We start from the raw sequence: 13,595 nt of genomic DNA, 5'->3' as shown, positions 1-13,595 counted from the left end.
TTGGGAGTTGTGGGGGTGGAGTGCCCGATGGTACAAAATACCCAGGCAGGTGCTTAGTTTTGGTGGGGCTGATGGTAAGGCCCCACCTCTTAGTGGCACGCTCCAGTCTCAGCAGCAGCGTCTCCAACTCCTCTTCTGAATGAGCAGCTATTACCAAATCATCGGCATACATAACGTGGTTGACCAATAGGGAGCCATCCCTTGATCGCACCCGGGCGTCGATCAGCCTCCCATTATATCTGTACCAAATGGTAATTCCCCCAGTTCAGCCATTGAAGGCTTCACGAACTACGCAGTCGAAATAGATGTTAAATAATGTGGGAGCCAGAGGACATCCCTGTCGCACCCCAAGGTGTACAGGGAAAGGCTCCGACTCCCGGCCACGTAGTTTTACCCGGGCCCGCTCACCATCATGAAGGTCCTTAATGATCGTGAGCAGAGGGTCAGGGACTCCGAAAGCACGAAGAACAACCCAGAGCCCAGTCCTACTGATGGTATCATAGGCCTTGACCAGGTCAATAAAGCAGAGATGTAGGTCTTTTTGGAATTCCCTACACCTCTGCTGTAGCAGACGGACAGAAAATATGGCATCTGTGCAGGACCGCCCTTTCCTGAAACCACATTGGGGCTCCGCAAGCCTCTCCTCAGCATGCCTAGCAAGGCGATGTTGAATAATCCTTGCCAGGACCTTACCCGGCACACTGAGGAGTGAGATGCCCCTGTAGTTGTTACAGTCGGTACGGTCCCCCTTCTTAAAGAGGGGGACCACCAGGGCATCCTTCCAGTCCTGCGGAACCCGTCCAGTGGTCCAGACTGTTGTTATGATGTCATATAGGGCAGTCTGTGCACAAACGCCACCCTCCCTCAGCATTTCGCCTGGGAGATCATCTCTGCCCGGTGCCTTCCCTGGTCTCAGACTCCGGATCGCCCTCAGTACTTCCTCAACAGCCGGTACCTCAGCCAGCCACTCACAGGGGGTGACCTCTTCCAATATTTGATGCACCGCAGCCTCAGCAGGGTTATCCCCACTTTGTGCCATGATGTTTTCCTGGCTGAGAGATTTTCCCTCCCCCAGGACCTCACAGAAATGCTCAGCAAATCTGCAAACCTGTTCCTGGGGGTCGGAGATTGGATCACCGTTTTTTCCTCTAATGATGGTAATAGGTGTGGCGCTACAGGTTACTTTTTTGATGGAGTTAAATAGTGATTTGTGATCGCGGGCTACTGAGGCAGACTCCATCTCCTCAGCAACCCGCGACCACCACCCATCCTTACAGCGCCTCACGGCTCTCCGAACCTCCGAGCAAAGACTGCGGTAAACCTCCTCATTCTCTGACGTGGGATGCTGTAGGCGATGAGAGTGGGCCTGTCGCTTTTTCTCAATTAACCTGAACACCTCCTCCGTCAGCCAGGGTTCCCGGGGAGGTCTGGACCGCGTACCCAAAGCAGCCATTGCAGCTGCATGAGTCACAGTCTTAAACCTCGCCCATTTACCCTCGACATCAGGTGGAGTGGGGGACGATGCCAACCCCAGCTGCAAGCGATGATGAAATTCTCGCTTGCAACTTTCATCAGCTAACTTAGACCAGGCCACTTTTGGTTGGAATGGGATCCTGGGTGTACACCCACCACCGGAGTGGAAGAATGGCAGGCGCATCTTACAGATGACTAGTCGATGGTCACACACCTATACACACACACCTACATACACACCCACACACACACACCTATACACACACCTACACACACACACACCTACACACACACCTACACACACACACCTATACACACACCTACACACACACCTACATACACACACTTACACACACCTACATACACACACACCTACACACACCTACATACACAACTACATACACACCTACACACACACACCTACACACACCTATACACACACCTACACACACACACACCTAAACACACACCTACACACACCTACATAGACACACACACCTACACACACACACCTACACACACCTACACACAACAACAACAACCGCCATTCGCCACTAAGTGGCGGTGACGTCACCACGACGCCTGTGCCAGGCCATGTGCACCTTGAGGCCACGTGAAGTGTCGAACGCCCGCTGGCAGGAGGTCACGGGGCAGACCCAGGTGCCACGGGTCGACTGACTGAGATGACTGAGATGACATACACAGACACCTACACACACACACCTACACACACGCACACACCTACATACACACACACTTACACACACCTACATACACACACCTACACACCCCTACACACACCTACATACACACACCTACATACAAACACACTTACACACACCTACATACACACACCTACTCACACACACCTACATACACACACCTACTCACACACACCTACACACACCTACACACACACCCCTACACACACACACACACCTACACACACACCCCTACACACACACCTACATAGACACACACCTACATACACACACCTACATAGACACACACACCTACATACACACACACACCTACATACACACACCTACATAGACACACACACCTACATACACACACCTACATAGACACACACACCTACATACACACACCTACATACACACACACCTACATACACACACACACACGTGTGTGTATGTCGCTACGCCACCTATGTGGCAAGCGATCGCCTTTACTCGTCGTAGGAGAACACCCTCTGGGTCGTCATCCATCACTCCGCTTGGATTCCCTTTGATGCACACTCGAGTCACCCAAAGCCAGCCCGGCACAACGGAAAGAGAGAGACAGAGAGCGAGAGAGAGAGCGGGAGAGAGAGAGACCCTGAGAGAGAGAGAGGGAGACAGACTTTTGACTAATACGGGTTTTCCCCTTTTTTATGGCAACAAAACTGACACCTTTTGCAAGGAATCATGCTTACTACATTAACCACAATACTTGCAGTCAAATGCAAACAAAAACACAATACTCTGATAATTTATGCATTGTCTTTGAAACTCAAAGACAATGCAGACGTCAGGGTCGGGATCGAACCCACGACGACCTGTACACCAGGCGAGGTAGTTAACATCTCCTAGCCACCGTGATGATGATGAGAGAGAGAGACACGCAAACTTCAAATATACAGCAGCAGGCGTCAGGATCGGGATCGAACCCACGACCTCCTGTACACCAGGCGAGGTAGTCAACATCTCCTAGCCACCGTGATGATGATGAGAGAGAGAGACACGCAAACTCCAAATATACAGCAGCAGGCGTCAGGATCGGAATCGAACCCACGACCTCCTGTATACCAGGCGAGGTAGTTAACATCTCCTAGCCACCGTGATGATGATGAGAGAGAGAGACACGCAAACTTCAAATATACAGCAGCAGGCGTCAGGATCGGAATCGAACCCACGACCTCCTGTACACCAGGCGAGGTAGTTAACATCTCCTAGCCACCGTGATGATGATGAGAGAGACACGCAAACTCCAAATATACAGCAGCAGGCGTCAGGATCGGAATCGAACCCACGACCTCCTGTATACCAGGCGAGGTAGTTAACATCTCCTAGCCACCGTGATGATGATGAGAGAGAGAGACACGCAAACTCCAAATACACAGCAGCAGGCGTCAGGGTCGAGATCGAACCCACGACCTCCTGCACACCAGGCGAGGTAGTCAACATCTCCTAGCCAACGTGATGATGATGAGAGAGAGAGACACGCAAACTCCAAATATGCAGCAGCAGGCGTCAGGATCGGAATCGAACCCACGACCTCCTGTATACCAGGCGAGGTAGTTAACATCTCCTAGCCACCGTGATGATGATGAGAGAGAGAGACACGCAAACTTCAAATATACAGCAGCAGGCGTCAGGATCGGAATTGAACCCACGACCTCCTGTACACCAGGCGAGGTAGTCAACATCTCCTAGCCACCGTGATGATGATGAGAAAGAGAGACACGCAAACTCCAAATATACAACAGCAGGCGTCAGGATCGGAATCGAACCCACGACCTCCTGTATACCAGGCGAGGTAGTTAACATCTCCTAGCCACCGTGATGATGATGAGAGAGAGAGACACGCAAACTCCAAATACACAGCAGCAGGCGTCAGGATCGGAATCGAACCCACGACCTCCTGTATACCAGGCGAGGTAGTTAACATCTCCTAGCCACCGTGATGATGATGAGAGAGAGAGAGACACGCAAACTTCAAATATACAGCAGCAGGCGTCAGGATCGGAATTGAACCCACGACCTCCTGTACACCAGGCGAGGTAGTCAACATCTCCTAGCCACCGTGATGATGATGAGAGAGAGAGACACGCAAACTCCAAATATACAGCAGCAGGCGTCAGGATCGGAATCGAACCCACGACCTCCTGTATACCAGGCGAGGTAGTTAACATCTCCTAGCCACCGTGATGATGATGAGAGAGAGAGACACGCAAACTCCAAATACACAGCAGCAGGCGTCAGGGTCGAGATCGAACCCACGACCTCCTGCACACCAGGCGAGGTAGTTAACATCTCCTAGCCACAGTGGTTTTCGTGTGCTTCATGTATCTGGGAAAGCCCTCGCTGAGTCTCAAGACCTCTTTTGAAGAGTGTCCCTGTCACATTAGAACATCTTTTAAAACGACCAGGTATCATTTTAGACGGTCAATTTTCTCGACAGGTAATTTAATCATCGGCGTTGATTGGGGCGTGACAACTCTGCACTGGTTTCAACCTTGTGGGTTTCATCAGCAGCAGACCCGGGCGTTTATATATTTTTTATTTTTTGCAATAGCACTCCACGTAATCTAAGGGGCTCTTCTTCTTGGTTCTTTCGGTAAATTCACGTAGAAGGGAAATAATAAAATAATAAAAATAAAACATAATAATATAATAAAATATAATATAATAAAGTAATATAATATAATAATATAATATTGTTAGATTTCGATTTAAAGCTTCTTTCGTGACTGCAGGGATTCATCTTATTGGTTCTTTCGGTAAAGTCACGTAGATAATAAAATAATAAAAATAAAACAATAAAATAATTCTCACGACGTTTCGGCCACAACGCAAGCATCCGTCCTCAGGTGAAGAACAGATCTGCAGGAAAAACATCGTTTTATTATGTTTTATTTTTATTATTTTATTATTTCCATTCTACGTGACTTTACCGAAAGAACCAAGAAGATGAATCCCTGCGGTCACGAAAGCTTTACATCGAAATCTAAGGGGCTCTGTTTTAGAAAAAAAACGTCGACTGGTTTCGGTCATCTTGGCCTCATCATCGTCAGCAAAGTCGGGCACACGCTGTTGGCTAACCAATGATAATTCGGCATGAGACGCGTTTCAAATGTTTGGTCTAGAGAGTTAATCGCAGCATGATGGACTCATCTTATAAAGTTAATTGATTTCGTTCACACGGGAAGACGCAGCACGGAGGCAGCTTTATAATGGTAGGTTTTTACCCTTTTAACTGGTACAAAACTGACACCTTTATTCAAGGCATCATGTTTGCAATGACCACAACACAAGTAGTCAATAAAGCAAACAAAAAGGACAGTGCATATTATTATCCTTATCAGAGTTGCTTCTTTTTGTTTGCTTTATTGACTACTTGTGTTGTGGTCATTGCAAACATGATGCCTTGAATAAAGGTGTCAGTTTTGTACCAGTTAAAAGGGTAAAAACCTACCATTATATTTTGCCACTGGTAAAAGAGATCTCATAGTGGAGGCAGCTTTATTTATTTATGTGTTTGATTTTATTCCCAATAACCCACAGCAGTGTATCGTGAGTTTGTGTTTGTGTAACACATCAGTGTACCTATTCACACACTCATTCACCCACTCCACTCACTTAACCGACTCACCAACTACACTCACTTAACCGACTCACCCACTTACCCACTCCACTCACTTAACCGACTCACCCACTCACTCACCCATCCACTCACTCACCCACTCACTCACTCACTCACCTACTCATTCACCCACCCACTCACTCACCCACTCACTAACCCACTGACTCACACACTCACCTACTCACTCCCCACTCACTCACTCACACACCCACCCACTCACTCACTTACTCACCCACTCACTCACTCACCCACTCACTCACCCACTGACTCACACACTCACCTACTCAATCATCACTCACTCACACACTCACCCACTGACTCACCCACCCACCCACCCACTCACCCCACTCACCCTCTCACTCACCCTCTCACTCACTCACCCACTGACTCATCCACCCACCCACCCACTCACCCACCCACTCACCCACCCATACAACAACAATAAAAAACGCCCCGACCAGGCGACAGGATATTACAGTAACGATTTGCTCGGAAGAAAGTGTGTTGAGCAAACATGTACTCACAATGATAATGAACAACAGAAGACGAAGAAGATTGAGAAGGAGGGGGAGGCGAGAAGGTTAATAACAGTGGTCTATGAAGAATAAAGGGGACAGAAGGTTCAGGAAATATTTGCCCATTCTGCATGAGTTACTCAAAGCCCGAACGAGGGGAAAGCGTTGCTTGTGAAGCGGTCCAAGTACAAAACAAATGTGTATTGTGAGCATCTGTGCAAGAGCACATACACACAGATAAAGACGCACGCGCCCCGTGTAGCTTTCAATGGATGTTGGGGCAAGTGCTGTTAGCGAGTAGCACCGAGGCAGGAAGAGATGGCATGGCAAGCGAGTGATTAACACACACAAATATAGGTACAGACAAAGGTCCCCCGTGTAGCCTTAACAGACTGTTGGGGCAAGTGCCGTTAGCGAGTAGCACCTAGGCAGGAAGAGATGGCATGGCAAGCGAGTGATTAACACACACAAATATAGGTACAGACAAAGGTCCCCCGTGTAGCCTTAACAGACTGTTGGGGCAAGTGCCGTTAGCGAGTAGCACCTAGGCAGGAAGAGATGGCATGGCAAGCGAGTGATTAACACACACAAATATAGGTACAGACAAAGGTCCCCCGTGTAGCCTTAACAGACTGTTGGGGCAAGTGCTGTTAGCGAGTAGCACCTAGGCAGGAAGAGATGGCATGGCAAGCCAGTGACTATCACACACACACACAAAGAGAGAGGGGGTAGAGAGAGGGGGGGGGGTAGAGAGAGAGGGGGTAGAGAGAGGGGGGTAGAGAGAGAGGGTAGAGAGAGGGGATAGAGAGAGGGGGTAGAGAGAGAGAGGGGGGGTAGAGAGAGGGGGTAGAGAGAGAGGGGGTAGAGAGAGAGAGGGGGGGTAGAGAGAGGGGGTAGAGAGAGGGGGTAGAGAGAGAGGGGGTAGAGAGAGGGGGGATAGAGAGAGAGGGGGTAGAGAGAGGGGGTAGAGAGAGAGGGGGGGTAGAGAGAGAGGGGGGTAGAGAGAGAGGGGTAGAGAGAGGGGGGATAGAGAGAGAGGGGGTAGAGAGAGGGGGTAGAGAGAGAGGGGGGGGTAGAGAGAGAGAGGGGGGGGGTAGAGAGAGGGGGTAGAGAGAGGGGGTAGAGAGAGAGGGGGGGTAGAGAGAGGGGGGATAGAGAGAGAGGGGGTAGAGAGAGAGAGGGGGTAGAGAGAGAGGGGGTAGAGAGAGAGGGGGGGTAGAGAGAGAGGAGGGTAGAGAGAGAGGGGGGGTTGAGACAGGGGGTAGAGAGAGAGGGGGGGTAGAGAGAGAGAGGGGTAGAGAGAGAGAGGGGGTAGAGAGAGAGGGGGGTAGAGAGAGAGGGGGGTAGAGAGAGAGGGGGGTAGAGAGAGAGGAGGTAGAGACAGGGGGTAGAGAGAGAGGGGGGGTAGAGAGAGAGAGGGGTAGAGAGAGAGAGGGGGGATAGAGAGAGAGGGGGTAGAGAGAGAGAGGGGGTAGAGAGAAACGGGGGTAGAGAGAGAGGGGGTAGAGAGAGAGGGGGGTAGAGAGAGAGGGGGTAGAGAGAGAGGGGGGTTAGAGAGAGAGGGGGGGGTAGAGAGAGAGGGGGTAGAAAGAGAGGGGGTAGAGAGAGGGGGGGTAGAGAGAGAGGGGGTAGATAGAGAGGGGGGGTAGAGAGAGAGAGGGGGTAGAGAGAGAGGGGGTAGAGAGAGAGAGGGGTAGAGAGAGAGGGGGGGTAGAGATAGAGGGGGTAGAGAGAGAGGGGGGTAGAGAGAGAGGGGGGGTAGAGATAGAGGGGGTAGAGAGAGAGGGGGTAGAGAGAGAGGGGGGTAGAGAGAGGGGGGTAGAGAGAGAGGGGGGTAGAGAGAGAGGGGTAGAGAGAGAGGGGGGTAGAGAGAGAGGGGGGGGGGTTGAGACAGGGGGTAGAGAGAGAGGGGGGTAGAGAGAGAGGGGGGTAGAGAGAGAGGGGGGTAGAGAGAGAGGGGGTAGAGACAGGGGGTAGAGAGAGAGGGGGGGGGTAGAGAGAGAGGGGGTAGAGAGAGAGGGGGTAGAGAGAGAGGGGGGTAGAGAGAGAGGGGGGTAGAGAGAGAGGGGGTAGAGAGAGGGGGGGGGTATAGAGAGAGGGGGTAGAGAGAGAGGGGGTAGAGAGAGAGGGGGGTTAGAGAGAGAGGGGGGGTAGAGAGAGAGAGGGGGGTAGAAAGAGAGGGGGTAGAGAGAGGGGGGGTAGAGAGAGAGGGGGTAGAGAGAGAGGGGGGTAGAGAGAGAGAGGGGGTAGAGAGAGAGGGGGTAGAGAGAGAGGGGGGGTAGAGAGAGAGGGGGTAGAGAGAGAGGGGGTAGAAAGAGAGGGGGTAGAGAGAGGGGGGGTAGAGAGAGAGGGGGTAGAGAGAGAGGGGGGTAGAGAGAGAGAGGGGGTAGAGAGAGAGGGGGTAGAGAGAGAGGGGGGGTAGAGAGAGAGGGGGTAGAGAGAGAGGGGGTAGAGAGAGAGGGGGGGGTAGAGAGAGAGGGGGTAGAGAGAGAGGGGGTAGAGAGAGAGGGGGGGTAGAGAGAGAGGGGGTAGAGAGAGAGGGGGGTAGAGAGAGAGGGGGGGGTTGAGACAGGGGGTAGAGAGAGAGGGGGGTAGAGAGAGGGGGGGGGTTGACACAGGGGGTAGAGAGAGAGGGGATAGAGAGAGAGGGGGGGTAGAGACAGGGGGTAGAGATAGAGGGGGTAGAGAGAGAGGGGGGTAGAGAGAGAGAGAAGGGGGTAAGAACGAGAGCTGAGCGAAAAATATTTCGTGAAATATTTCATTTAAACAGGGGGGGGGGGGGGCACATAAAGCAAAGCATTGAAAAAAAAACCAAAATGATGAACGAAGCGAAGTGCCGTCTACACCGATCATCGACTTGTTTCACTCTGATCGTAAGAAAAAAAAGAGAAAGAGAGGAGAGAGAGATGATGCACATCGCGTTGGCTGGACAAACATTTCGATTTAAAGCTTTCGTGACTGCAGGGATTCATATTCTTAGGTTCTTTCGGTAAAGTCACGTAGAAGGGAAATAATAAAATTATAATAAAAATTAAACATAATAAAATAATTCTCACGACGTTTCGCCCACAACGCAAGCAGCCGTCCTCAGGTGAAGAACAGGTCTGTCGAAAAGACAACGTCTGATTTAATTCGGGAAGTCAGCGTCTGAATTAATTCATTCATGAATGAATTCATTCAGACGCTGTCTTCCCGATAGACCTGTTCTTCACCTGAGGACGGCTGCTTGCGTTGTGGCCGAAACGTCGTGAGAATTATTTTATGTTATTTTTTTAGTAATTTATTATTTTTATTATTTTTTTCTCATTTCCCTTCTACCTGAGGACGGCTGCTTGCGTTGTGGCCGAACCGTCGTGAGAATTATTTTATTATGTTTAATTTTTAGTATTTTATTATTTTTATTATTTTTTTATTATTTCCTTTCTACGTGACTTCACCGAAAGAACCTAAGAATATGGACAAACATTGTTAAACGAACACCTCGGAGAGAAAGCCGCCTCGCTCGAACCCTTGAAACGATTCGCCGCGCGCGCGTGCGTGCGCGTGCGCTTCGGGGGGGAGCGGTGGCGCAGCGGTTAGCGCGCTCACGCTTATCAAGCGTTGAACTAACAAACGAATAAGTTCTGAAGAAATTAGTTCGTGCGATAATGCATTGATCAGCATCGGTGAGACAAAGGCGGCCGGGCGCGATGCCCGTCTACCCGCCTAGCCACCTACCCACCCACCTACCCACCCACCCACCTACCCACCCACCTACCCTCCCGTCCACCTACCCGCCTAGCCACCTACCCACCCACCCACCTACCCACCCACCTACCTACCCACCCACCCACCTACCTACCCACCTACCTACCCACCCACCTACCTACCCACCCACCTACCCACCCACCCACCTACCCACCCACCTACCCACCCACCCACCCACCAACCAACCCACCCACCCACCTACCCACCCACCCACCCACCTACCCACCCACCCACCCACCTACCCACCCACCCACCTACCCACCCACCCACCCACCAACCCACCCACCCACCTACCCACCCACCCACCTACCTACCCACCCACCTACCCACCCACCCACCTACCCACCCACCTACCCACCCACCCACCTACCCTCCCGTCTAACCGCCCTAACCCTCCCTTCCTTGTCCCCCTCCACAGAGCGGAGAAGACGCGAAACGGGGTTTCCTTTGCTAAATATTAACAAAGTGCGTGCGCGTGTGTGCAATTGTTATTACCTTGGGACGCGCTGTGTGTGTGTGTGCGTTCACGGTCGATAGAACTTGTGTGTGGCTATTGAATGTTCTGTGTACGCTGGGTGTATTTGGGTAGGTGTGTGTATATGTCTGTGTGTGTGTGTGTCGTGGGGAGCGGTGGTGTAGCGGTTAGCGCTACGCTGCGCTACGAACCTGGCGAGCCGGGGTTCGATTCCACGCTCACGGGAAATACCGGTGACGATTATCTGAGCCGGTCCTGGGCCTCCCCCTAGGTCGACTCAGCCTCAAATGAGTACCTGGTGGAGTGTGTAAACATCGCCACTAGGGAGACAAAGGCGGTCGGGCGTGGTGCTGGCCACCCACCCCCTCGTGTGCCGTGCCCTCCTTCATAGGTGCTCGCTAACAGCACTTGCCCCGACAGTCTGTTGAGGCTACACGGGGGATCTTTGTCTTTACATAAACGTATATGAACATCATGAACTATGTGCAAGTGTTTGATCGCATGCATATGTTTGTGTGTACGATTAAACCCGTACGAATATTATAGTTTATTTCATTATCGATTCGTATCGAACGTTTATAATCGATTAGAATCGTTCGATTATTACCGTTGATTTTATTAATGTTTTTATCGTACTATTATATACGTGCGATTATTAACGTACGAATATTATATCGTTTTATTTTATTATCGATTTTTTCGTACTTTCATAACCGTGCGATGACAACCGTACAATTATTAATTCATTTTATTTTATCATCAATTTTTTTAAATCATACTATCATAACCGTACAATTTTAACCGTACAATTATCGCCGTCTATTTCATTATCGATTATTATCCCGTACCGTGCCGCACACACACACACACAAATATACGTACGCGATCAATACACGAGCACATTCGTTTGACGATGTCCACGTGTTCCCCCACCCTCGCCACGTCTAATACGTACACACATCGCATCTATATGTACGCACCAATGTGAAGATTTGTATATATATGTTTAAGTGGAGATTACTTACAGCCTATGACTTTGGGAACGCGTTCGTTGCAGTGGCATTGCTCAAATCACACGCGCGCACACACACACGCGCACTCGAATTTTAGATATTAAATGTTTATATTTAAATACCTATAAGGCGTTCGTTGCAAGTAGTATCGTTCGTATTACGCGGTTTTGGGGTTAAGCCGCGTAGAAGGTATGCACGTTGAACTTCTTTCACACCGTACGTAGCCAACCACGCAAATAGGAGGTGCAGTGTTGAGTCTATGGTAGTGTTGAGTCTATGGGCAGTGTTGAGTCTATGGGTAGTGTTAAGTCTATGGGCAGTGTCGAGTCTATGTGCAGTGTTGAGTCTATGGGCAGTGTTGAGTCTATGGGCAGTGTTGAGTCTATGGGTAGTGTTGAGTCTATGGTGCAGTGTTGAGTCTATTGGCAGTGTTGAGTCTATGGGCAGTGTCGAGTCTATGTGCAGTGTTGAGTCTATGGGCAGTGTTGAGTCTATGGGCAGTGTTGAGTCTACGGGCAGTGTTAAGTCTATGGGTAGTGTTGAGTCTACGGGCAGTGTTGAGTCTATGGGTAGTGTTGAGTCTATGGGCAGTGCTGAGTCTATGGGTAGTGTTGAGTCTATGAGCAGTGTTGAGTCTATGGGTAGTGTTGAGTCTATGGGCAGTGTTGAGTCTATGAGCAGTGTTGAGTCTATGGGTAGTGTTGAGTCTATGGGCAGTGTTGAGTCTATGGGCAGTGTTGAGTCTATGGGTAGTGTTGAGTCTATGGGCAGTGTTGAGTCTATGAGCAGTGTTGAGTCTATGGGCAGTGTTGAGTCTATGGGCAGTGTTGAGTCTATGGGCAGTGTTGAGTCTATGGGTAGTGTTAGTCTATGTGCAGTGTAGAGTCTATGGGCAGTGTTGAGTCTATGGTGCAGTGTTGAGTCTATGGGCAGTGTTGAGTCTATGGGTAGTGTAGAGTCTATGGGCAGTGTTGAGTCTATGGGCAGTGTTGAGTCTATGGGTAGTGTTGAGTCTATGGGCAGTGTTGAGTCTACGGGCAGTGTTGAGTCTATGGGTAGTGTTAGTCTATGTGCAGTGTGTACGTACGTTAAACTTTTTCTGTACCGTACGTAGCCCACCGTGCCGAACGGACTAAACACACGAATCAGTTCTGAAGAAATCAGCCTTCAATCACTTTCCAACACGGGCAACGTTGTTTCGTGAGAACCCTTCACCACCCGACACAGCCAAACGAATTGAAATGTCACGTGGGTGGACAAGACTTTGATGACTAAGGGGCCGTCCATAAATGACGTCACACACCTAGGGGGGAGGGGTTGGTAAGACATTTGTGACGATGTGTGACGAGGGGGGAGGGGGTTGAGAAATGTGACGTCACGTCAAAATGCTACGCAACTTTAAATAAATGAATATAGACAAACACGTTCTACTTAATTAAATAGACTTTTTAATAAATGTTTTCTCCTACAACATCAGAGTGCAGCGCCACATTCAATACGCACTACAATGACAATAGTTTAAAGCGATTTGAAGCATGTTTCATTTATTTGTTTTTGGGGGGGGGGGGAGGCAGGGCTTTGTAACGTCATATTTGAGCGGGGGGGGGGGGCTGACTTTTTGTGACGCCGTGTGACGAGGGGAGGGGCGAGGGGTGAAAAATCGTTCAAAATCGCGTGACGTCATTTATGGGCGACCCCTTAGTTGTTGTTGTTGTTGTCGTCGTCATCGTTGTCGTTGTTTTTAAATCCTTTATATTAAGTTCGCTTGCTTGCTTGCTTGCGTGCTTGCTTGCTTGCTTGCGTGCTTGCTTGCTTGCTTGCGTGCTTGCTTGCTTGCTTGCGTGCTTGCGTGCTTGCTTGCTTGCGTGCTTGCTTGCTTGCTTGCTTGCGTGCTTGCTTGCTTGCTTGCGTGCTTGCTTGCTTGCGTGCTTGCTTGCGTGCTTGCGTGCTTGCTTGCTTGCGTGCTTGCTTGCTTGCGTGCTTGCTTGCTTGCTTACGACCGTGCAA

Source organism: Lampetra fluviatilis, chromosome 61 (assembly GCF_964198595.1).
Source record: "Lampetra fluviatilis chromosome 61, kcLamFluv1.1, whole genome shotgun sequence".
NCBI lineage: Eukaryota > Metazoa > Chordata > Hyperoartia > Petromyzontiformes > Petromyzontidae > Lampetra > Lampetra fluviatilis.
Note: the sequence above shows the minus strand (reverse complement) of the source record.